This window comes from Culex quinquefasciatus, chromosome 2 (genome assembly GCF_015732765.1).
Source record: "Culex quinquefasciatus strain JHB chromosome 2, VPISU_Cqui_1.0_pri_paternal, whole genome shotgun sequence".
NCBI classification, from domain to species: Eukaryota; Metazoa; Arthropoda; class Insecta; order Diptera; family Culicidae; genus Culex; species Culex quinquefasciatus.
In genome coordinates this window covers 4,238,106-4,265,574 of record NC_051862.1, presented here as the reverse complement: position 1 = coordinate 4,265,574, position 27,469 = coordinate 4,238,106, and the positions used below count along the sequence as shown (strand labels likewise).

Here is a 27,469-nt window from a genome sequence, read left to right as displayed (position 1 = left end):
CCAAGAATCCATTGCAAGAGACACACTTGTTCTAACTGCAATCTACCATAACAGTTCTAGGGGTTGTGTCCTGGATATCTCGCATTTCTAAAAAGGTCGTATGACATGATGGAAATAAAATAAACTAGCTCAAAGTTTTTACAAAATCTTTTTCTTCTGTTTGTAAGCGTAGATCTATACGGTTTTCGTCATACTTGGTCTTATTGAAGCTATTTCATGGATTATCATACTTATATTTATGAAACCTTACACTTCACTAAGTTTTTCTTCATAAAATTCAAGTTTTAACGGTAGTTGTTCTCAAAAACTACAATTTTCACACTAAATTTAATGATAAACAAGTATATTAAAAATGTATTGTTGAGAAAAATGTTCCTTAACTTGCAACAATTCAAAGTTACCACGCAAAAAACATTGAAACAACAAATAATTACTATTTTTACAATAAAATGACTCTGCGCACTTTTGTACCAAGTGCCACGTTGGAAGTATACACGACCCTGCCATCGAAGAAGCGTTTTAGCTCAACTGCCAAATTCACCCTGTGCACGTTTGTGCTAACTCATACAAATCACTGTTCAAGACACACTTGTGCTAATTGCAAGCATGATTTTTTTCGTAATTTCTCTGCCAATTTTTTTTTTTTGAATTTCAAAAGTTTTCATATTTTACCATGTCTTTAAGTTATGTCAGGAGCATACTTTAAAATTGTTAGGACAATTGTTTGTCGAATAGTTTCCCAGAAACAGTAATTCAAAGTTAAAAAATCGAATTTCTCGAAAAAAAAAAAAAAAACGAAACTATTGGCACTACGCCCCCCGGGGCATGGCCTTCCTCTAACGTGGGATTTCTGCTCCAGCGTCTCTGACGAGACAGGAGAAACCGGGACCGACGTTTTACTTCACCATCCGATAGAAGCTCAGTGGATAAGGCGGGAATCGAACCCGCGTCTCATAGCATCATCGGGATCGGCAGCCGAAGCCGCTACCCCTGCGCCACGAGACCCACAAAAAATCGAATTTCTCGTAATCACCAAAATGTCAGTTAGTATAAGAGAGCACACAAGCATCGATATGGTAGGAGGGATGTGAAATAAAAATCCGACCACGGTTATTTTCACCGAATTCGAGCTTTGGTGTTTGGTGGAATTTAGCAGTGGTAGCGATTTTCCCATATGGTTCCGATTAAGTGATAAACGTGAGAAAGTGGGTAGATTTTGCACGGAAATGTAGCAAAAGCATATTGGTTAAGAGAATGAAATCGTTCTGAACCACATCGTTTACATTCAGCGTTTTGCAAATATTGTAATATTTAACAATCAAGTGTCATGTTAAACTTTTCATCAATCACTTCAAATCTTCTCAATTTTCAGTTTCATCAATCACTAAAAATTTAAAAACCACTGTGGCATCCCTCATCACTGCACCTCTAGTACCTTCTACAGTCTAATCACGTGAAATATATTTTAATCCTCACAATGCAAACCACTTAACAAGACCCTCGCAAAACCACAACCCAACCGAGATTCCTCAAACTTTGTGTGTGTGCACATCATTTCTCAAGAGTTTATCCCTCCTTAAAATCCTCTCAAAAAATTTTCCTCTGGTTTCAGCTCCCCCACACGTTCAACCGTAAAAATTTGTCCGAGAAAAAGCTCAAGCAGATATTGGTTTACGGGACTCGTGGTTTTTATTTTTATCCATAATTTTTTACGACCCTGCTTGAAGAAAAACTTTTGGTTTATCCCTCGTCCCTCAAAGGGGATGGCATCTGTTTGGGGCAGCAAAAAAACTTTCCGGCAGTCACCAAAGTACAACCTTTTTTTTTTTTTTTTTTTTACACCGTGTTTATTTACTCATGAATAAGTTTTACATTTGATTAAAGCTAAAACTTGTTTCACTGCCTTCTTAACTCGCTGTATTAATACAATTTTGTAACCTAACAGATGTCCAAAACATTTTTGAAAAATTTGCTAAAGCAAATTCTGTTATTCCATCGTTCGTCCCGAATACTGCTTCTGAAATCTGTTACCCAATCTATGTCACTTTTTCCAAAATTTTCCAAATTGAATTGGACTGCTCTTGTGGTTAGCCATAAACCCGCATTGTATCTAAAATTACTCGAGTTTATCTGCAATGCCAACAACTCTTCTGGATCGACAATACTTAATTTAAAACGATTTTTAATTATATTTGTGATCCACTTCCAAACTAGTTTCGCGTCTCCGCAGCATCTAATGCGATGCGTAATTGTGTCAATATTTCCACACAAAATACAGTTGTTAGAGTCGATTCCTGCTATTTTATGACGGAACATTTTACTTCTAGTTGATATTAAATCATTATAAACTATAAATAATATTGTTTTTGTACTTGTTGATATGAATGGTTTGTCTATATTCTCGAAAAGAGTTTCCCATTGCAGGTTAGGTAATTCATTTTGCATTCGTGGTTTTATGTTTAGTAGATCAATATAAGAATTATAAATTAGTTTACATGTATTTAAATTCGTTTTCGACTTCAGTTCAATAGCATTTTTAATCCATTCACGTCCGTTGCGGGTTAATATCCGGTTATTTTCTTGATTAAGCATGAAGTCGTCACAGGTAGGGTTGGGATCCTTTGTCGTGAACAATAAATTTTTGATAAATAAACTTTTTGTTTTTGATTCGATATCTTGTAAAGCCAGACCTCCTTTGTAAATCGGAAGATACAGTTCATTTTTTGCTGTACTATAAAAATAACCTTGCCAGAGAAATTTAAAACATATTTGCCTTATTAAAGCTATGTGTTTGTTATTCGGTGGAAAGATTTGAGCAATATACCAAAGTTTAGAAAGTACATATACGTTCAAAACAAATGCTTTTTGGTAGAGATTGAGTTTTCTGCGGGAGTGTAAAGAGATTGCATATTTTATTTTATTTATTAAATCATCATAATTGAAGGTTACGGTCAAATCAAAGTTTCGGTAGAAATCAATTCCCAGCACTTTTAGATGCTCAACTTCCTTGATCTGATGGGGCCCTGAACGACAGTTGTTAAACCTCAAGAATTGAGATTTAACGATGTTCACCTTAATTTTAGCATAAATGCTGAAATAGTTGACTAGTTCAAGGGCCGTGTCAAACTCATGGTCGTTTCGGATGAGCATGTTGATGTCGTCTGCATATGCAATTACTTTGACGAAGCAATTGCTTATCAAGCACCCATCAACACACGCATATAGCATGCGTATCAGTGGTTCAATATACAAACAGAATAGTGCCATACTCAATGGACAGCCTTGACGTACTGAGCTGTTGATAGGAAAGAAATCAGTGAAAAAACCATTAAATAAAACTTTCGAAGTTGCGTTTTTATACAGCTTTTTTAAACAATCAATAAAATTGGCTGGAAACCCAAATTGTTCCAAAATTTTCCATAAAAAATCATGATCCACTCGATCGAAGGCTTTTTCTAAATCTATACTAAGCAACATGCGTTTAAAGTGTTTACTTTGTTTCGCTTTTATTAAAATATTTCGTAAAATTCGTAAATTGTTAACACATGACGAATCATTGATACAAGCAGATTGACCAGGACCTAACATTTTTTTCATCAGAGGTTGTAATCGAATCCACAAAATTTTCGAAAATATTTTGTAATCCGTGTTTAACATGCTTATGGGACGCCGGTTGTTCAGATCGTAAATGTCTCCTTTTTTGGGAATTAGAGTAATAATTCCCGCTGAAAAAAGCGCTGGTGGATATTCGCCCTCTCTTAAGTATGAATTAAATAATTTAAGCATATCATCTTTTATCATTTCAAAAAAAGTTTTATAAAAATCATAATTTATGCCATCTGGCCCTGGACACGAATTGTTGGACGCAGAGTAGATTGCAGATTTCAATTCGGTTTCGTCGATTGGTTTTGATAAGTTATCTCGGTCTTCATCATTTAGCGTAGTTGTTATGTTATCCAAAATTGTTCTAAAATTATCGTCAATATCTGGTTGTTTACTAAAAATATTACTAAAATGTTCATATAAAACGTGTTTAAGAGCTGATACTTTAGATGTTATTTCATCGTTTATTCGAAGGCTTAAAAGTTTTGATGGTGTAGAGTTTTTAATCCGTGATGTTATTTGATACAAACTAAGCTTTTCATTTTCTAAAATGTTACTACTTTTGTAAGTTGAACGGTAAAAAATCATATTTCTTTGTTCAATTTCCATAATTTTAGACTTCACTATTTTCATTTCGTCGCATGTGCGTTCTCCATCTTTCTGTTTCTGGGCAAGTTCATTTAGACACTGATAATAAAAGCTTTTTTCTCTGCAGACTTGTTGATTGCGCTCTTGATTTTCTTTTTTGAAAAAGTATTTCGTTTTTGATTTAAAATCGTTATTCCACCAGGTGCTTATATTCATAAAAGAGTTCCTATTCTTGAGTCCGTTGTACATTTCCATGAATCTTGCCGTAATATCTTCGTTTTTAAAAATATGAGTTTAGTTTCCAAAATCCTCTTCCAGTAAAAATTAAGTTTGTAGAATCCAAAATATTTAATTTCAAAATAACACCATGATGGTCTGAAAACGATAATGGTACAGTGTGCACATCCAATACTTGAGTAATAAAATCAGTTGAGGCATAATATCTATCTAAACGGGAACATGAAGTTCCTCTAAAAAATGTAAAATTTGTTTTATTTTTCAAAAATGTTTTTTCCACGTCTTTCAATTCAAGAGAAGTTATCAATGAATTCAATCCATGACAGAAGTTTTTCGTCGTGCCATTCATATCATCTGGAAGAAGTACACAATTGAAATCTCCCAATAAAACGTTTTCTTTTCCATGAGCTAAGTGAATAAGTATTGTATCATTGAATAGTTCATCTCTTTCTTTTTTCTGGTTTGAACCACTATGAGCATAAATGTTTATAAAATTCGTAGAATCCACACAAACTGATGAAATTCTACCATTTGTGTTTAAAACTACATTTGAAAATTGAATATTGTTCCGAAGAAGGATCCCTGTTCCTTTACCGTCTTCACTAATGTTGACGATTGCAGCATGTGTATTCAAAAAAGAAAAATTTTCAAAAGCAAGTTCTTGTACAAAAACAATATCTAAATCGTTTATCCAAATGAAATCTTTAAGCAGAGATTTTTTTACGTCAGAGTTGATGGCATTCAGATTAACCGTGGCTATTTTACGAATAAAAGGCATTTTTTGCTTAACAGATGCGAGAAGAGTAGTTGAATCAATTCGTCACCGATACCGCGATGAACAATGTTTGGGACACCTTAACAAATTTAAAGCTAAACGTGAGCGAGATTTTTCTGATGGTTAGACTTTGCAGTGAGATAATCATGAGTTGAGATCCGGTTTTTCCTTTTACATACCCATTTTCCCTTTTAAGCGAACTGATTCGTTTCTTCCCGTAGAAAAAATCCCTTCCCCTTCCCACCAAATACCCAGCAACCCCATTATCGTTTACTTTGACTTTGGCTTTCTCCCCTTCCCCCTTTTCCCCTTTCCCCCTTCTTTACCTGGAACCTCGATGCGACTACGTGATCTTGATCGGTTTTCTAGTTCGGCAAGAACGCCGTCCTGCTTCCGCTCGGGTGCTCGTGGCTTGCGTTCTCCTCCGGCTTGATCAGCCGGTGGCAGCTGTGGTGGTTTCAGCAGGCTTGTTCCAGCTTCTACCACCACATTCGCGTCGGCTGCTTCGTCGTTCTCCATTCGGATGTCGTCGGTTTTGTCTTCGTTGTTGTCGTTGTTGTTCAGAAACGGTCCGATTGGAGTCGGCGAAATCTCGCGAGAGAGATCTGGAAACGGCGTGTCTTTGGGTTTCAAGGTCAGCGGAGTTAGCGTCATCGGGAGCGAGAGATCAGCGAGATTGTTGACAATAGCACCAGCGACTACACCACTGTACGAGCCAGGAGCCGCCGAGGTCTTTGTACTGGCAGCCTTGGGACAGTTTGCCTTGACGTGGCCCTCCATTTTACAGAAAAAGCATCTGTTTTTGAGGCCATCGTAATACAGTCGTGCCTTGAAATGCCCGATGAACAGGTTCGGCGGAAGTTCTTTGGCAATTTCCATATGCACGCCGCGGACACCACTGAAGACAGCGTAGCCGTAATCAGTGGGATAGCGCTCCCGCACGTGTTGTCTGATGGTTCCAAATTGCGATAGAACCGCAGCTATGTCCTTGTCTTCCAGTTCCGGCGGTAAATTGAAAATTCTGACATACCTGAAGAGGCGGCTGGCCACCTCGAGCTTGACGGTTGTTCCTTCTCCATCGTTGTACTTGAACCTGTACTGGTCGTCGATTCTTCCGGTGAACTCGTTGAACGTGGGCTCGTCGATGAACTTTATGTAGAAGCAGCGGTCATTTTCATCGCGATAGATGGAATGTACGTCAGGTGCCGGGATCTTCAAAACCTGCGCAGTGAACTTTAACACGTCCAGGTGCAGTGGAATCTTTGCTCCGTTGGCGAAAACAATTTTCAGGGTGTTTTTACGGGTTTTGTCCATTATTATCTATTCCTTGAATAGATTCCGCGAAGTGAGGTTATGAACACACGAAGTGTGTCGAACACGAACCGACTTGGTTGTAGAGCGCTCTCAATAACGTGTGTTGTAGCTTGAACGTCCGAGCGTAAACTGCCCTTAAACCCTTTTCAGCAGAGGGGAGGTCAGTGCTCTTTTGGCGAGAAAGAAAAGTTCTGTTACAGTATTTTTTTTTTCGTAGGGGGAAGACTTGTGGGTACAGCAACTTCAATTGAATTCCTAACGCAAGAACGCACTTCAAGCTGCTTTCCTGGAGAGCTATTTTGGATCGTTTTTATGCGTGCCATCGATGGAATTTCGTTTTTCTTGGAAAATCTATCCTCAAAGCGTCGAAGAATGCATCTTATCGAAGTACTTGTTGTGCTTGTTATCCTCTTCCAGGAAAGCCAGCTTTTCCACCTGAAGTTTACTTTCCTTGCCAAAAATACCACCTTTTCGTATACACTTACATTTTCCTTCGGCCCACTCCTCGGAATCAGCAGTCAACAGCCGCCCTCTGCTGAGTTATCGACACATAAGCTCGGTGAGGTTATTGCAATATGCAGAAGAAGCCGGCCTGCCTTGTAGGACGTCGTTTCATGACCGGCGGCGATGAACTTTATGTTTGACTGCTTGAGAGCCACCACTTTGCAATTTTCACACAACAGCACTTCTCCACTTTGTAGACGTCGTCCTGCAAAGTTCTGAACAGCCCCAACGGAAACGTCTCGAACCGACCGAGGGGATGATTATTTTATTTCGTTATTTCTGCACTCAGGAACCCTGGAAAGGAAGAAAGAACGGACGAGCAAAGCTCTGGTGAGACTTCGGGGCTTTGAGGGGTGATAAAATTTTGATGGCGTAATAAGATTTCACTCTAATCAGATGATCTGTGTTTTGATGAGCTGACAGTGCTTAAATGGGCGAATAACTGTGGTGTTAATTTGTGATATATTGCCGGGGAAAGGCCGAAAGTTTATCACGAGGGTGATAATCGCACATAAATCGCTACAAAATGATTTCATCCTCAGCAGCGACTTTATTACAGATTTTAAACACGAATTCAACTCATAAAATTTACATTTTTTTAGCCTTGCCAAAAAAAAAACCAAAATAAAATTTAAACATGCAAACTTTGCCCATTACTATGCACCTCTGGACCATTAAATCACTCCGAAATAGTGTAACTGTACCGTAAACCACGAGCCTAAATCATGAAACGGAGGCAAAAATTGGGAAAAAATAAAATTGGAGTCCAGAGACCCCCCAGAAGCGACTGATGGAGAACTTTTTATATCGCTTGTGCTGCTCAGTAAGATGGAAATGATAGATAGCTAACTAGTCGTTTCAATAGAGAGCTGTCCAATTTTATATGCAAAAAAAGGTTATACAATTTATAAAAAATGTATTTTCTTTAATAATTTGAGTTCGTTTATGTGCATTCTTCAATTATTGTTTGTAGAATTTTCTATTGTGTTCTCATAAAATTTAAAAACGAGGTAAATTTGTCATTATCTAATCAATATTTAATTGGACCACCCTAACCTCCACTCTCATCTCGATAACCAGCCACAAGCGGAGAAGTAACTGACTGTCCGAGCCCCGTCCCGTAACCGGAAATAGCTGCTACTGTTCGCTGTCCCGGCGCAAAAGTTATGCTGTTTATCAATTTGCAAACCATGTGGCGCGCCAGGAGATGGCGTACCATTTTCGCTCCTCGAACTCGACGATGACGCCGGGCATGATCTATTGCACTTGGTGGCCACTTTTGGCGCGCGCCATGTCAGGGTGCCCCATGGGGAATGCCCTCCCGGTCGTTGGTCGGCCAGAGGCAGCTTGGCCACCAGCCAGTAAACCGTCGTAAACAGACACTGACTGACACCACGGAGGAACACGGAGAGAAATCTGGATCTTTTATTGAAATTCTGAAATTGAAGTTTTTATTTGCTTCAAATAAATTTTTATTGATTTTTTCCAATTTTTTAACATTAATCTTCCAGTGCAAAATGCATCGATTAAGCTCAGTAAGTTGGTCCAGAAATACCAACGGCACGGCGCGAACCGTACCATCCACTTTCATCTGATCGAGAAGTTTCCTGACATGATTGCTTTATGAGGTGCAAAACTGGTATTGTTGAAAAGTTGGTCCTCTCTCGTTCGGTTCCGCCCGGCCAACAACACCCGGAAGCCGCACCCAGGCTGGCGCTGGGTTGGAGTTTGCGGTGGGAAATGTTTTCCGCTCAAAACTCACACGTATGCTCGTTGGAGCACACTCGGAGAGTACAAGTGGACCATCGTGGGCAATTCTGGCGAGATTAAATTTTATGTAATTACAACTGAATTGCTGCCAGAATGTGCCACGGAGGCTGTGGGAGGTGAATTTTGGTATTTTTATACCAGCCTAAAATAATTTAGTCACAATTATTTGCAATCAGGTTGTGTTAATTAACAATCAAATTATATAATTCAACATGATTTCAATGCACATTGGGTCACCAACTGGTACCACAGTTATTGCTGTAGGTGGTGAATGTAGCATCATCTTAATATTTGAATCCGGATGATTTGAATTAATCTTTTTTTTTTGTATTTTCTTAGATATACCTGTATGAAAATTTAACACTAAATAAATTTGAAATACCAACAAAATGGTCATAGCGATCTTTAACTCCGCTTTACCGAGATATCTAGTGTTGAAAAAGGGCTAAGAAAATTGTAGGAAATTTCCGGAAAATTTCGAAAATAGTTTTTTATGGATTTTTTTCGTCATGAAGCATTTTTAAGTTGCAAAAATACGTTTTTTTGAAACATTTCATCTAAAAATAAATTTAACAAAAAACAATGCAATTTATTAATTTATTTGAAAAAGGGCTAAGGAAATTGTAGGAAATTTCTGAAAATTTCGAAAATAGTTTTTTGTGGATTTTTTTCGTCATGAAGCATTTTTAAGTTGCAAAAATACGTTTTTTTAAACATTTCATCTAAAAATACTTTGAACAAAAAACAATGCAATTTATTAGTAGCATGACATATTATTAGCAGTATGACATATCAAAACAATGTCAAAAGGAGAGTCCCTTAATGTTCGGATTCCAAATCAGGGGGCCAAACACTTTTTTTCAAAAATCTTTAAAATTTGAATGCAAATGTAAGAGCAATTGCAAACAGTCTAACAAGTAAAAAAAAGATTTTTTTTTGTTTTCGTTAAATCTACGTTTGTTTTTAAATAGGGGAAATATACCCATTTTGATTGTTGCGCTGGACGCGAAGTCGTGATTATTCAGGTTAATTTTTTTGTGTGCTTTTGTGTCACTGTTCGTATGGGGTGAGTGATTGTGGTGATCGAATAATAGCATCATTAGTGCGCTTGAAGTGGGGACGCGAAGTCGTGATTATTCAGGATATTTTTTGTGTGTGCTTTTGTATCGCTATTCCTATGGGGTGAGTGCATAATTTGTAAAGGTGGTGTAAAAAATATTCGGAGTGAAAAGTGATTTTTTTGTGTGTCTTTGGTCGTGAATTGTGTGTGTCTTAATTTATTGTTTTGTGATTTTCAAAGCCCTTCCCATAGCACCGTTGCTCGTAAGGCTCGCCGACGGGTCTGTTATAAAAGTCCTCCCCATAGCGTCGTAGCTCGGGAGGCATAGAAAAGCCAATACCTTATCCTACTAACCCAAAAAAATATTAATCACGTGATGCTTGAAGGAGATGCTGTGGATTCAACGGTCTCAAGCGGTAGCAACAAGTATATAGCGAAAAACTATGTGCTTGATGAGTCTGCAACTTCAACTATCGGACTAACATTCCTCCCTTTCGTTGAACTGCAGGCTTCTTGGGAGGGCGCCGGTATTGACTAATAAAGTAGGGATCTTCAGAGGTTAAACAGTGAACGGATGGTTTGCTCCCACTGCTCATTTTTGATTCATTGTTTAACTTCAGCTGATCTGTCTATAACGGAGTAGCAGCTCATTGGCAGTCAACCATGCTCATGCTCAATAGGGGAAATTTACCCATTTTAAGCGGTCATGTTTGAGTGATGCTGGATAATCTGGAGTGTTCCTTGAAATTTACTAAAACCAATTACACCAACGAGTAGAGCATTTTTTTGTGAACATTTGTGTTGATTTTGATTTTTGTTAAAATTTATTCTATTCAAATTTATAAGGAAAGTTTCGGGGAATCACTGACTCACTCCAACGCGTGCACTTTAAATTTTTCAAAAATGTTTGGACTGGTCCAAATGGTTTTTCTCCAAATTTTGTATGGAGAATTAGGGCAGTTAGTGGTTCTTGTATACTATCCAAAGATTGCACGCAATATGTGGGAGTAGCTAACAGCACTAATTCTCCATACAAACTTTGGAAAAAACCGTTCTGCTCTGTCTAACTATTTTTGAAAAATTCAAAGTGCACGTGTTTCTGGGGACCGCAAACTTCATGGTTCTCATCAAGTTGAGCCTGCGCAGATTTTTTTTGGTCAATGTAATTAGTATAGATTAGATATTTAATCACTTACAAATATGAATAGATCCTTGTTACAATATTCTTGGAACGGAAATAAACTATGCTTTCTTTCAACTGAATGACTGTTTTTGAGAGACAACATTTATTTTTGCTGTTGCTAACTATTATAAGTAGTTTATGTATTTTGAACTTTTCAACACGAATCGGAAATTTACCCAAAAAAGTTCTGCCGAGTTTGATAGATACGACATTTGCTGAAAATTAGTGTTCTGCTACAGATTGCATACTAAATTTTCTGAAATTTCAGAAAAGCACTCTAAAAAAGATTTTTCTGTGAAACATTTGTTTCCACGCTTTAGTTTTGAGGTCAACAAAATTGATGAAAATTTGAGTTTTTTTTTTTTATCACTGTTATTTATTGTAATGATACGCCATTTCGTAACTAAAAGATGGCAGGAAAAGACATCTAATTTGAGTCCTGATTTTATTTTTTCGAAAATTTGGATGTAATGAAAGACAAGTACTTTACTATGAATACAAAGAGACGAGTTGTTCCTTTTAATTCCGGAATCAACTCGTCTCTTGGTATTCATAGTAAAGCATTCTGCTAAAACGCTCAACCAAACCACAACAAGTACTTTATTGAAAATGATTATTATGGCCAATTGAACTAAATATTCTCAGCTAACCGGAACAAATAAAACAATATGCTCTTATCTGACCAATTCTACTCTGGATAACCTTCGTAAGCATTTTCTCCCCTCCCAAGTGATTTATGTTGCGTTATATCAAACATTTTTTACGTATCCAATTTCAACCATCATAAACCACAGCACTACCCGTAATTATTGTCCTCTGAACCATTCCGAAGCTGCCCGGCGGAACCAGCGGAAAGTAATATTTCATTGGACCCACCCAGCCGTTTTCTTGCGCGATTTTTCGCTTCCTTTCGTTCCACTCACTTGGATTATTTTACCGCGTGGAAAAGAAAAACATTGTCAAAGCCAAACGTTTCGAGTTTTCTACAAAAAGAGGTTGTGCTGCAAGTCAACCGTAAAAGAACGGGACTGTTAAACCGTAGAATCTGCAAAAGTGCTGTCGCATTTAATGACATTTCACTGTCAACTACTTGCGCAGAGCAGAACTGAAGAAATTCATTAACCGCGCGAGTCTGGTTTTGAGTGGTATCTAAATCTTGAGATTAAGAAGAAAATGCACTTTACTGTTTTCGCTTGAAATAATTTGGAAAAAGTTGGGTGTTCTCTCTGCTGGAAAATGAGGGGAAAACAAGCGCTCCATTATCCGTTTATGGCCCTCCGGCGCACGTGAAGACATAATCCACAAGAAAAATTTCGGTGGAAAACTGCCCACAAAGCACATTTGTCGGCGGAAAACTTTTATTGCCGAACGAAGCTTTTTCCACCCTGGCCACCTGTTGTGCAACACTCAGCAGAAGACTATTTGCCGAGTGCTAATTTATGCTTGTTTGTGCGGTTGCACCACCTTTAGCCGGGGATTTTCTTTTTCGCTCTCTCTCTCGGAAAACTTTTGATCATAAAGTTTGCCGGCATTTTCCGTGGGCAACGAAGCGACGCACATTTATGTAGAAGTGTAGAACGAAGATCTCCACCCCGAGTGAGTTTATGACTTGTTTGCCGTTTCAATTGGCTTTGGCTTACAGTGCTTTGAATTCATTTGTGTCACGCACAACATTGTTTAACTTTTCTCAAGTGGCGTGAAATTAGATTTTGGAAATGTTTGCATCCGTTAAATTGAATGAGAAGTGAAAGCCACCTGTGAAACTGACCTGGCGTTTAAATTCATGGCTACCTTAGTCCAAACAATTGTACGTGTCCAATAGGCGTATAAAGTTTGTTCATTGGTCCTTCTGTTTGTTGTGGCTCAGTTGCAAATTTCCGCTTAAAAGCATTGTAGAATAGAAACAAATCCACATCAAGGCACACATTCATGGAAAATTTGTTTTATTTTGAAACGTCATTAAAAAAATACCCATCGATTTTAGATTTTTTTGGGACAATCATATTTAACAACATTTTGACACAAAATTCAATATCTTGACATTTGACCTGAATTTCCAACTCCCTTTCAAAAGGGAAATGTAAATTGCCGCAGCCACACCGCGAGGAGGAAGTCGTACCACAGAAGATTTAAAATGCAAACAAGCCACCTAATTAGGTGGATTAAACCACGCATCCACTTATGTATATGAATGTCACCGGCATTGCCTGGCACAACGCGCCTGAACACCTCGCTTGCTCTCCGGGACCACCGTCTCAGATGATATCCCTTCGCGGAAGAACACCGTAGTGCGAATAATTAGCTGAGAATTTATTCATGCCACCACAAACCACTCGAGCTTGAAATTATCTTGTACTGAGCAACTTCTACTGCCGCAACTATTCGTCTTCTAGTTAAATCTGTGGATTAAAGACCCGCCTCTTCAAAGAATTAACATGGAACTGGATTTCCGTTCGATAAAATATTTACAAAACTCTCAATATCCTTCAACACACGTTGTGCCAAATGGGATCAGCTCCTTCAAACGTAGGGTAGGGTAGTCATCAATGAGACACTTTTGGTTTTCAACTTTCAACGATTTTTCTAATTTTTTCATCAGCATGTCTTGAAGAGCATTTAGTTGCATTATCTTTCTTTTAATGTGTCCTTTCATTGACCAAAATATGAGATCGATCCGACATCTACAGCCAGAGTTATTCAACTGTCTCATTGTAGACACACTTGGCAGGAACAATGAGACAGCTGGGGAACAATGAGACACTCTACGAAAATCAACATTTTTCTAGCAAAACATCATGTTTTTGTATTGTTCCATTGCAGGTGACTTGCCTTGAACATTTTAGAGCAATTTTGCCAACATGAAACTTTAAATAACAAAAGTTACACTAAAAAGTATTTAAATTTTGTAAAATCCATATATTAATACCAAATAACTTTGTATTTTTGGTTAAATGAAGTTTAAACTCTATAAATATGCCAAAAATCACTTTTAATTCATGTTTTGAAAGATTTCCATCGATTTTGAAAAGTTTAATGAAGAAAAATCAAAGTGTCTCATTGTTACCCATGGGCTGAAATGAGTGGGGAACAATGAGACAGTCCTGGATTCTGGGTGTATTCTAAATTTTGTCCAAATCTAATGAAAGGACATTGTAGCTTAACTTAATCCCTATGGAACGTCGAAAGACATTTGAAGAAATATTAGTTTTGGTGTAAATGGCAGCCTACGAGCGAAAAAGTATTTTTTGTCCATGATTTACTTTTACACCCCAGAATCAAACATTTATGAATTACTTTTCAAGGGAGCGTCCATAACCAAAGACACTTATATGGCAGACGTGTATCCAGTAGACACACCTTTCCCCCAAATATGAGCCTGATTGGTTGAAACTACGACTTGTGAGTGCCATTTTATCATTGTTCCCCGTGTCTCATTGATGACTACTCTACCCTATTCATTTCGTTCAACTTCCAATGTTCAAAGTATGCCATTGCCATCACATGTGAAATATTAATTCATTCCTCAGTGATACCGTATATGTGTTCACAGACTTTCCGTTCATGGAAAATCAACCTTCCTGCTCAACGTGAAACACGCTCAACCCATGAAATGGAATTCAAATATGCATTTTCCATTTCACTGTGCGCGCTCGAGTCATCGAGTTTCACAATGCAATCTACTGTTTTTTATTCCTTCTTCGATTTCGATCATGTTTGCAGGGAATCACGATCTGAATTACAGAAACGCAGAGCTTCAGTAAAGTATTTACTTCATTCGTGGATGAGTCCTCCTCTTTCAAGAAAAAAATAATCTTTAAGAATCATCCCTTTGAAAAGCTTCAAGCAAACATCAACGGCTCAAGAAAATGTGGCACCTCAGTTGTTCAAAAATCTTTACAAATGTGACAGAATTAATCATCGTGGAAGGCTTGACTCAGCTGTCGCTTCTTTCTTTCCCAATGCCGAATAAACGCTGCTGGAAAAGTTGGAAATGAGGGGGGAAACTTATTTCGGAATTTTAAGATGACAAGTGCGATGAATTGGAGCCTAACATTTCAAAAGGGCACAAAACTTTTGTAAACAATAGTGTATCCCTTTTACTCGAATGACAGTTTGCATAAGGTGTGAGAGGGATACACTCTTGTTTACAAAAGTTTTGTGCCGTAATGAAATGGAAAGCCCGAATTTTTTGACAACGAATGAGATTCTCAAAGAGGACGTCAAATTCAACAACTAACATAATTTTTTTTTAAGGTAGTCTGGTATCTTTTTCAGCGATTCTGACTCTGGCTACTGGAAATTTTAGCAAAGTCAGCTCTGAATCCAAGTTTTAAAAAAATCCGACAACTCCAACTTCAGCATCAACTCCCACACAAACTTGATGAAAATTATCCGACTTCTACTACAAAAGATTCCGCGAAAAAAGTAGCAACAAATTGCTCTAAATCTGTTATCAAAAGTCGTTTAGTATTTATCCACTTAATTTTTTTTTTTCAAAATTTATTGTAAAGTAAATCAATATAAAAAATGGAAATAAATGGCTCTTTCTGGAAAATTATAAAATGGAAGCATAACCGAGATTTTGCTCATAAGTAATAACTAAATTGACCAAATTGGATAAAGTTGGATGACTTCTGTTTACATGATGTACTAGGGTGACAATAAAAAAAATCTACATCAGTGATACCCTCTGACTCGATTCCTTGGAGTGCCTTAATTATCTAAGTAGTTCCTTAGGTATCTGTGCCAATTTTGAGCCAAATCGGGGAAGGTTTAAGAGTCGTTTTTAATCGTTAACATTTATATGGGGAAAATCGCAAAAATGTATGCAGAAAAACATAGTTTCAGTATTTTCTGCCAGGTGGCGTAGGTCTCATCCGACATTGTCTAAGTTTGAGATTCTTGTAGGAAATTCAATTCCCTTCAACTTTGCTGAAGGGTGCAAAATGATTCGAGTTGATCCTGAGTTTTAGTAATTTTTTTAGTAAAATGTATTTAATAACTCATCATGATCAACTCGGATCTTCTTGAATCCTTCGATAAAGTTGTAGGAAAATGAATTACCTAGAAGAATCTTAAACTTGGGCAATTTTGGGCAAGACCTGCAGCACCTGATGCGATGTTTTCCCCATTACATTTCCGTAATTTTTCCCATATAAACTTCAACGATAAAAACCGGTTTGGCTCAAAATTGGCACAGTTGCTTATTATTGCCTAAAGAATCGAGCCAGGGGGTATCTCATGTTATTAAAAAATTTCCTTGTCACCCTATTAAGTACTTTACTGACTTAGGAAGAGTTGGTTTACATTACCTTGAAAAAAAATACAATAAATCAACAAATCAAAAATGTCATCGTTTTTATCAAACGACAAACAACATCATAAATATGTATTTTAAACAGCAAAATTAAGAAACAAGCAAATAATGTCCAATATGTGTGTCTTCGATGAAACACAGTAAAAAATGGAAGGTATTTAAATATATGTTGAATATGTTAACACTTCTAAACATTCTATGATGGAATACATTCTATGATGGAATACTTCCATCAGAGAATAGTTTTTTGTATAACGACTTGTCCAGTAGTTATATTTTGCAAGCATTGTTAAAAAATGCGTTTTTTTTAATTAAAAAACACTAAAAAAATTTAAATATTGTTTTTTGTTGGAAAAATGAAAAGAACTTTTCAGAAATTTGCTAAAGTGAGACTTTTTTTTAAGTTCTAACCCTAAAGTCAACGTTTAATTTTTGAAAAGTTTGACTTTTTTTCAAGCTTTAAAAAGGGTGCATTTTTGTCCATCTTCAAAAATATATTAAAGAGAAAATTAAAACATTGTCTACAATATTCTTATTTAGGTAACGTGATCCGTGATGTGCAGTATGGCCCATAAAAAAATGCGACATGTGCATTTTTTCACAGAAAAAATGTTCCATTCTAAAATGTATTTAACAAACTGATTTTGTTATGTATCATGGTGTTAGTTTAGTATGTTTTGAAGATATTTTCATGAATGTTTTTTGCTGTTCGCCAAAATTTGGTATTGGTGGGCTACAATAATGGATGTATTTTTGGTACAAAATTTACCTTAATTTCATATCTTATATCTTAAGAACGGAACAGTTTAAAATATCCAACCCTGTGCCAAAGGCATCGTCAGAAGTCCCTCTTAAATACGCCCAATCGAAAAAGTTCATAAATTATGATAGAATATGTCATTTTAGAGAAAAATGCAATTTGGGTTATCATCTTAAGTGATTCGGTCTAAATAAATTAATAACTTAAAACCTATGTCGATGGCCCTAAAGAGTGCCCAACGGCTCTATACTGTTAAAAGTCATATCAGGGCATCTGTTAAAGTCAATTGCCATCATTTGTTGCATTTTTTTTTTCCTTGAATCATTGTAGGCTCCAAAACCTCCTACAATTGAAGCATTTTCAGAATCGGGATATTTTTTAAAATTTCACTTTTTTTAGTAGAAGTAGTTAATAGAATGCGAAAAATTCCATGAAATTAATTGTTACACGTCTCAAAAACAGTAACCTTGGAGGCTAGTTACTTTTTAATCCATACAAAAATTCACAAGTGGCTCTTCAGATCGACCAACAAAGAAAAGTCATTTTTCCTTCATATGGCCTGGGCTGGGTGCAAATTTGAGAATTTTAAGTATAAATGTGCTGTGACATTTTTTGAAGTTAAGGAAAAGGTTTTCAATGCATTATTTGTTTGTTTGGATCTAATTTAACATGTACACATGCTACATACATCGTAAATAGTCAAAATAGGCCCGATCACCACCTAATAACAATGTCGCATTTTTTATGGGCCATACTGTATTTTTATGTTGATGCTCAATTTATCTTAAAAAGAAAGTGGTTTAACTAGAAAATAAGGTGTTATTTTAATCTTATCTAATCCAACCTTGACAAGCCGTCAAGGTGCAATTGAATAAAAACACGAATTCATGTTCTTTTGCAACATTCCAGACTAAAAAAAGCTCGTCAATGAAACTAAGCCCTTGCCGGGAGCCGTTTTGTTCAACTTTGACAGCTGGCTCGTCCCATAAAAGGAGCATCGCATGAATTTGTAATAAATCATCAGCTTTTCAGCCCTTATCTTAACCTCCGAGTTCCACTTGATGCTTTCTCTCTCTCTCTCTGCCGACACCAAACACCATTTGCTCTCGGTTGGTCGTTTGTGTCTGATGATGATTACCACCACTGAGGCTACAGTGACGAACGATGATTATGGCGATGATGATGACGAGCAGGGTGGGGGAGGTGTTTGTAGTAATAGTACTTACACGTGCGTTAATACGGTTGCTGCACACCACGTGGGACGGGTGGCGGATCCTTTGCGCTTAAAAGGACTCCCTCACTATTTGCTTTTCATAGAGAGCGAGATGAGCGATGAAAAGCTTGAAAGCACACCGGTGAACACGAGATTGATTAAGGAGGGGAGATTTGTACAAGTGATCTCGAGCTCGGCGGAATAACCGTGAGGCGTGATAACGAGAGGATAAATTATTCACATCTTGCTTGCCTCCACGGTGGAGTGTCACCTGCTGCTGGATCCGGTTATTATGCTGTCGACGGATTAAAATGGCTTCCTTCGGAAAACTGACACCGACCGGGACAGATCGCGAATCGTAACTGGAAAAGCCATTCACCGTAATCAGCTATCGCAACTGAATAGAAGAAGTAGATTCGGTGAAAAGGACTCTTGCTCCGCCGGAAGCCTCTTCAAACTATTTTGAACCATGAAAGAAACTTTATCCCACCCTTGAGGCACCGCCCAAAGGCGAAATAATTTAATGAAGTTGAGCTTTTCTGCTGACACGACAGAATGTCTTATGCAAGAATTTTTTTTTATCCTGCCCCCTTGTCACTTGAAAAAATACAAAGACTTGAACAGCACAATTTTGCACAAACAACTCGTAGTTTTAATTGCATCTCGGCAGAAATCAGGTCCCCGGCATGAAGTGGTGACCAACAACCAAAGCATCCTCCGGAAGATCACAACAACTTGACGTTGTCGTGCTCTATTGTCGTACGTAGCTTTTTGGCGTTCCGAGAAAAACGGGTTTAGATGTTTGACCTTGAATAAAGAAAAACTAGAGCACGCAATCTAAACAATAACAAACACGTTTTATTTAACAAATGTTTACAGTAGTTGGGCAAATACGAGTGTCAAACGCGTTCTGACCTGGAATCCCTTTTGCTAGTTGTCGTACTTTCAGCAATTTTCAAAGTGTGTCAAGATAGCATAACAAGATTGAAACTTCTGGTTTTGTTCAATATCTTAGCATTGCATTCGAATTTTGGGGATCTGTGATGGTCAAAAGTGACGCATTGAGAATTGCAAAAAATGGCGTTCTTAATTAAATTTGACTCAAAATACACGTGCGACAAGAAAGCACGACAACAACGAACTATGAGGTACAAAATAGAAGTACACCCAAGAAAAGGAGACTATCACGATGACAGGCTGGCAAAAGTTTTCCGTAGTGCTGCTCGAGAAAAGCTCATTTGCCATAATTCATTCGCCGCGTCCCATTTCGCGTTTGATTATTGTTCGAAAGTTTGCATTTTCGCGCGTTTATTTTGTTTTTCTCCGGCAGTTCTGGTGGAGGAGAGCAATCGAAAACTTTGGTAAAGCTGCAAGTGGTGCCTCGTGCAGATGAATTATTATCTTGGTGGAGCGTGATGGTTCGGCTTAGAGAAACTTGTTTATAGGTTTTTTGAGCACGAGTCGCACATTTATCCTTTTGGTACAAGTGCTAAAAAGTTGAACATTACTGCACTCAAATGGATGCTGAAAAGTTCTTTTCAGTATTGATAATTTTGGCGATGAAAAGTAGGCCGGTTCGTCATTCGAAAATAACAAGAAAAATAGGTAGCTAGTAAGGTGGGTACGTTTTTCAAAAAGTTCTCCGATCAAGTTTTAGTATGGTTTCCCTTGTAGGACATGCCCATAGGGACTCTCATGCCAAATATCAGCTCATTTTGTTGAAAACTGGCTGCGCGCATCAGGGTTGAAGTTTACATGGGAATTACTGTGGGAAATTTGGACTTTTTGTTCAAACGCTCCTACAGGTCTAGGAAAATCACGCGCCAACTTCTGGTATGGTCAGGCCTAAGGGGAATGGTCTGGAGAACACTTTTCCCGAAGAGAGCATATGGATTCGTTGTCCCTAGACCTGGCACATCGGCAAACAATTCGATGTCTCCGGAATCAACGGTTTTCCCTGAAAAAGCATCAAATTTTCCTTAGCATGCCATGAAAGCTTGATGAACACCGCGACGCCATACGTCAGGCAGCTACCACGTGGTTGAAATATTTGCAAAAAAATACAAATTTGTTATGCAAAGATTCTGAATTCGACTAAATAATATCAGGATTGCTCGAAATGATCATTTTCTAGTTAAAAGAAGGTTTGCAATTAAATATTCCAGCCGTTTTTCACCCACGTGGTAGCTATCTGACATATGGCGTCGCGGTGTTCATCAAACTTTCATGGCATGCTAAGGAAAATTTGATGCTTTTTCAGGGAAAACCGTTGATTCCGGAGACATCGAATTGTTTGCCGATGCGCCAGGTCTAGGGACAACGAATCCATATGCTCTCTTCGGGAAAAGTGTTCTCCAGACCATTCCCCTTAGGCCTGACCATACCAGAAGTTGGCGCGTTATTTTCCCAGACCTGTAGAAGCGTTTGAACAAAAAGTTCCAATTTCCCATAGTAATTCCCATGTCAACTTTAACCCTGATGCGCGCAGCCAGTTTACAACCAAATGAGCTGATATTTGGCATGAAAGTCCCTATGGGCATGCCCTACAAGGGTAACCATACTAGCACTTGATCCGAGAACTTTTTGAAAAACGTACCCACCCTAGTAGCTACACAACGGAATTGCAAACATGTATTTTTTTTTAATTCTCCTTGTTATTCAAAATTTAAAAATAATTGGATTGTTTTCAGGGAAATGTGCTATATGTCAAGAAAAATCTAGTCTTTAAAAAACTATGATTTCCAACAACCACTCTTCCCATCTTAAATTCAACTCGTTTTAAATTTCACGCCAACAAGTTTAAACTCAACGTCAACCCTTCGGCGTAACACGACCAGAATATAATGACCGTCCATTCAAAAACAATTTGCAAGAACTAATAATTACTCTCGGAAAGTTCGCCGGCAAAAGTAAATCAAGGAGTTACCGGTTAAAACAAGCGTCACAAAGATCTAGCACCTTCCCGCTGCCTTCAAGGGGTGGGTAAAGAATAATCCCGTTAAACTTTTTCAATTACCTTCCTCACCGCGGGACGTAGGATACCCTTTTTCTAACGCGTGCTTTTTTTCGGGGGAGCAAAAGCTCGCACTCTTTTCCCCACACTTGACGACTCGGGGTGACAAAGAACTTCGTTAAATCTGATTAGGAATAGCTTTGAAAAAGTTACCCTTGACGACGAAACACTCGCTGAGCTTTCACCTTTTAGTTTCGAAAAGAACGAAGGTCTGTAAAGATTTTCACCGTCACGTGGTGAAAGTAGTTTATAAGTGTGGATGAGGTGTAATAGTCAAAAGTTTTCACTTTATTTCTTAGGAATCATATTGAATGATAAATGCCCATAAACATAAAATTCTGTTAAAAAAAAAGTCATTGATGTGAAAAATCTTTTTATAGCGATTTTTTTAACAACTTCTTAAATCTCTTCAAAAAAACTTCGCTAGCTTTAATACAAAGACGAGGCAAGTGAAGAAAAAGTTTCAGTTTCAACTCACTAAAAGTGTCTGACAGATAATTATACTCTTATTATACTTTCAAGTACTCATTTACACTGGTTACACTCAAACTGCATTCACCAACGAGATTCTTCGGTGTCAAAGATGACGGTGGCGTTATTTAATAAAGTGTATCTCTTGCCCTGGTGCAACTTCGGCTTGGCCACGGAACGGAAGCGGCAAATAAAAAGATCTTTGTAACGCACCATGAACTTGTTCGAGTCGTTTCGCGCGAGAAGCTGTGTCTGCGCGGCGCTGTGAGAAATAGTTTCCTATTATGGGGCGTGGAAACTTTTGCTACATCCTGCCTCGACGCTCAAGACCACGTAATTGATTGCAATGAATCACGTCGCACTTTTATATTCAGTGTGGGAGAGGAGGAGGAGTTGGAGTACTCCGGAACGATAAAAATGGTGTAATTGTCTTTCTAAAGTGTGGTTGAAATAATTGCTAGAAACTGCTTGAGGATTGCACCAATTATCAGAAGGTGGAAGAACGCAGAAATTTAATTTTCCTTTCTTGATTGTAAAGCAGTCAAAACATGAGTTTGACTACATTTTTCCAAATGAAGGAATCATAACCTCATTATTCATCTCTTGATGACACTTAAATTTAACACTATTCTCATTTTAACTCAGTACCAACTGCTGCCCCAACCAGAAGCAAGAGTGTCATAACCACACTCGCGACCGATTATCTTCACTGTCTGCTGCACCGAAAGTGTCCACATAACTCATCACACTAGAACCACCCACAGCCAAACTGGCTCCCCGAGCGGAAGTAGCCAAAGCGAGTGAGCCTTATTTATAAATACATGAGGCAAATGTTTATTTTTAAACGACGACGACGACGACACACACCCATCTAGGGCAAGGGCCTCCCGCGAGAAATGCACATTTCCGGTCATAAACGCGGAAGCGTGAATAATTAAGTGAAACTTGTTGGGTGCCACACGAGGACCCGCGAATAGTTGCTGGTTTTTATTTAGCCCCACTTTTAACGCGTTTCAACAACCAACTGGGAATGCCCGGGCTTAAGAGGTTGTGGTGTAATATGAGTGGCTTCCGGCCATTCCAACACAGGCGGGGTTGGACACAAATTCCTTTGAACGTTCTCGCTGAACTTGAAGGGGCTTGTCGTCGTGGAATGCACGGAAAGAAAAAAAAAGTTCATTACATAATTGCTCTGAAAGATCAGAGATGCAAATTTGCAGCAGTGCCGAGCATTTTCCGGTCAAAAATCTTACAAAGCTTTTAGTTCCCAGTGTCACCCTGAGAGTTACAGAAAGTCACTTCAGAAACAGCAACGTCGCGACAGACGCTGGAATGAACCCTGACCGCGGAGCGGGTTGTTGTCGTCAGAAGTGGAACTAGGGCAACCGAACTAGTGAAAACTCCCGCGAAGAAAGGGATGTGCCCAGCAATGAAGGCAATCCATGCAAAAAGCTTGAGAAAGATAAAAATAGTTTTCCGCTTGCTTTGAAGTTAATCGAGTCATTAAGTTTTTTTTGTTGTTCTTGATGTGCAATTGAACTGTTTTTACATAAACTTTTCAAACTTAACAGGCATAGAAACTGTTTGAGCAATTCTCAAGCGATACTATTCAAAATGTGCCACACACACCGCGTTACTCCAGCAGGCAATGATAAAGTGTAACGCTTCATAATTGAATTAAAGGGTCATTCTCGTTAATCTTGCCCAGTTTCCTTGGCGTGCTCCGGGTTCTGAATTATTTTGAAGATGCACTGCAATCAGAGCAAAGCAAAATTTTTGCCACCACAAGTAATGGACGATTCTTTTCCAGAAAGAGAGGGGCAAAAAAGCTGCTCAAGAAACTCCATTGCTGCGACCGTCCAATGGAGACTGCCAACGAAAATTTAATTTCAACTGTTCGTACGGAGGGGCCGGGCCTGGCAAGTTCCTTGCGAAAGATTACAGTCGTGTTCGTAGAATGCAGCTGGGAGAGGGGCATTTTTTGGTGGTGAGCTGGAATCCCGCAGTGTTGCTCAACCTTGGCTTTTGACTCGAATGCTGAGATTGAGCGAAAGTTTTGGTGGAATTCCTGAGCGGTTGTGATACAGTGTTGCCAAATTCTTGGCTCAACTTAAATAAAATTAATAGTTTTAGTACTCGAGCAGCTCTCCAAGCTACTGATATAAACCATTTCTCATTCTTGAAATTGTTTCAAAATTAACTAAATAAAATTCTAGAAGTTTGGCAAAACTTCCCAGCGCGTGCCAGCAAATGCATTCCCCTCAGGGTGATAGTAAGTGACAAAAGCAGCAAGAAAAATCTTCCAAACTGTGCGAAAAGTAGGGAAAACAGGAAAGAGGATGGCTTCCAAGTGAAAAGTAGACCAGAAGCGAACCGTTGAAAGCTGCAAGCTCTCTGATCGCCCTACTATCTAGGGGTTGTAGTAGCGGCAGCAATCCACCGTCAGACCTCGGATGTTGGTCGGTGTGGCGTGGCCCCCGGAAAAACGAGATGGGGGCAACAAAAAATGTAGACATTTTGGCAACATCCTGTAAATTAGACAGCTAGCGTAATATATTTTATCGTGGGCATGCCTCCACCGTCAGTTCTCCGGAGCATCCGAGGAGGATAATGCCAATGAGGAAACACACAGATTTTCAGCGCGCTTGAAGGTTTTTCAAGTTGGTCGCGATGAGTCGACAACAACCACGTTCTTTGGTTCTTGGAGCACAAAGAGACCTAATCTGTTTGATTTAATCCCGCGTCGAATAGAGGGCTGAAACTGGCTATTCAGTTTGGCCGGGACCAGGTTGTGTGGCAGCTATTAAATTTTGATTTGGCAATTTCCGAAACGGCGAGGCAGCGTGACTACGCAAGGAGCAAGATAAACAGGAAACGCCAGTAGAATCCATTAATGATAAGCTTTGTCCTTGGAAGATCTTGCTACTCGGCTCACCGGTGTTGGCGGGAAATGATGAAAAGAAGATGTTTGCACCAATTTGGCAAATAATTGAAATTAGGCGAAATAATGAGAAGCGCGGATGTTTGCATCCTGGGAGAAGTTTCAATCCTGGACACGGGAGATTAGTGAAATTGAACAGGCTAAGACAGGAAATTACTGAAAAGTTTTGAGTTTTTGTTAAAGATAAATAACCAATATTCTATTTTTTAGGCTCAGCGTCGTCTAGACCTGCCAAAATTTTCCTTTTTTTTATTGTCATCAACATATTTTTATAAGTATACGGATCATGATTAATTGTTTCATCGATGTATGTAGGGGGGGAGGGGTTGGGTTTCAATACCAAACACATATGATTTAACTTTGTTTGTGCTTCATTCTCAGCAGCTCATCTATATATTGGCTGAAGTTAGCGTTTTTTTTTTAAATAACACCTTATTTTTCCCACCCAACAATTATAAACCCCTTAACTACACAGAAATAAAAATGATGGAAATATTCATCAGTAGAGCGTCCAATTTCCCGTCCCGGGAAAAAAATTGCCGGGATTTCCCGAAAAAAAATATTTCCCGTTTCCCGGAAAATTTGTAAATTTCCCAGGAATTCCCGAAATACAAACGGAAGTATACATTTTCTTACCTTTTTGGCACCAATGTTTTGAAATCATACAAAAAATAATAATTAGAGAACCTTATTTGATTTTATTCATTTCAATTTAATGTTCATATTGAACCATGTCTGTTAATTTCATGTCAAGTTTTAATTCAGATAAAATTTATTCCTGAAGCATTCACAACTAGGAACATTGTTTGGTTAAAAAAAAATACGCTATTATGGAATGAATATTGCCTATTTTCTTTTCGACACTTTATTTTAACGAACAAATTGGATGAAAATTGAATGGAAAAATTAAATTTTTCAAAAAGGGTTGTTCGAGAAGAATTTGTTTAAAAGTATTCAAGATATAACCGTTAAATTTAAAATATGAAAAAAATATCGTTTAATTTCAATCACTTTTACACTATTAAAATTATTTTAATCTAATCAATTTATAAGGACATTACCCATATAACTAAAATCATTCCATAAATGGAACCATGAAAAATCTTATGAAGTTTACCCAAAGAATCCAACCATATTTCAAAAACTCGCTTCAATTTTTGTAAAACTGTGAGTTTGGTTTCATGAAACTGTGTTTCAAGTTAAAAAGCGCTATAAAATAGATTTTTTAGGCAAATTCAGTGATTATCAATTTGTTCACAAGTTGAAAATACTTGTTCTGAAATAAGTAATTTGCCATAAAAAACATTATTTCTACATGATATTTTTTTTTCGTTTCAACGTTATGGTCACAGAGACAAATTTAAAAGCAATTTTATTTTTGTGGGGCATAGATTTTCACTGTCCAAACACTTAAAAAAATACTTTTTAACAAAAAATACAAATAATATTTTTTTTGATTTGGTACGATTTGAAAGACAGCATAAAAAATAAAAAAACTTTTAATATTTTCTCAAAGTTGCATAATTTTTTACAAGCATTCAAGCCATTCATGGATCCTCACACTGATTTTGGACATTAAAGATGCCGTTCTATATAATTCTGTTGCAAAATATTAATCAGAAACAGGATCAGAATAATTTTCGTCATATTTCAAATTTCCCGGGAATTCCCGGGATTTCCCGGGAAATTCGTTGAAAATTTCCCGTTTCCCGGGAATTTTGTAACCCCGGGAAATTGGACGCTCTATTCATCAGGAATTGATGAATATTTATCAATTTTTGATGAATATTCATCATGTTCACATTTTTACACATTTTCATGTAATATTACTCAACAAAGACGTGATATTTAACCTACCAAATTTTCAACCTTCCAAAGTCAACTTTTTTTGCTGTGTACACAGAAAAAACTAACTTAATCCACCTATGTGGTTGGAGCCTTCATCACTTATTACCAACAACACAGAAAAAAAAAATTATGGTAATATTCATCAGGAAATGGTGACAGATTTGGTGGCAAAAAAAATGATTTATTTTACCCCAGAAAATGGTGAACTTTCATCAGTTTTTGACGAATATTCATCAGGTTTACATTTTTACTCATTTTTTATGTAAAGAGGTAATATTCAACCTACCAAATTTTCAACATTCCAAAATTCAACTTTTTTTTGTGAATGGCTGATATGATTGAACTGTACAAAAATTTCATCTTTTGTTTTGATCCGGAATAAAAAAAAGTACATAAATATCACTTAAGAGGCCATACATCAAGACAGGGTTGCCAGATCTTCAATGTTTTAGGCTCGTTGGAAAGGTCTTTTAATAACCTAACCACCGATGGTCGGATGATGCACCCAGACATAGTTTACATACATTTAAGTGAGATCCGAATATATGTGAAAACACATTTTTATACATAACTTTCGAACTACTTATCGAAATATCAATCTGTATAAAACTCGATCTATGGGACCCTAAACCAAGTCGAATGCAACAGGTTTGGGTCAAATCGGTTCAGCAAGTGCCGAGAAATATGAGCTAGTTTGTTGGTCACGTACATACATACACACACACATACACACAGACATTTGTTCAGTTCTCGATTCTGAGTCGATATGTATACATAAAGGTGGGTCTACGACGTTTTTATACAAAGTTCATTTTTAGAGCAGGATTATAGCCTTACCTCAGTGAGGAAGGCAAAAAGTTGAATTTCTGAAG

The 27,469-nt window shown here is 37.8% G+C and overlaps 1 protein-coding gene across 2 annotated transcripts in view; it reads right to left on the bottom strand.

Annotated features, from left to right (window-relative positions):
- Positions 1-27,469, bottom strand: part of LOC6050984 (trace amine-associated receptor 1) — a 118,190-nt gene that overhangs the window by 82,233 nt on the left and 8,488 nt on the right. For both annotated transcript variants that reach the window (XM_038256545.1, XM_038256546.1), the window contains one exon: positions 7,003-7,315. The gene's annotated coding sequence lies outside the window, so the exon portion shown is untranslated. The remainder of the gene's footprint in view (positions 1-7,002; positions 7,316-27,469) is intronic.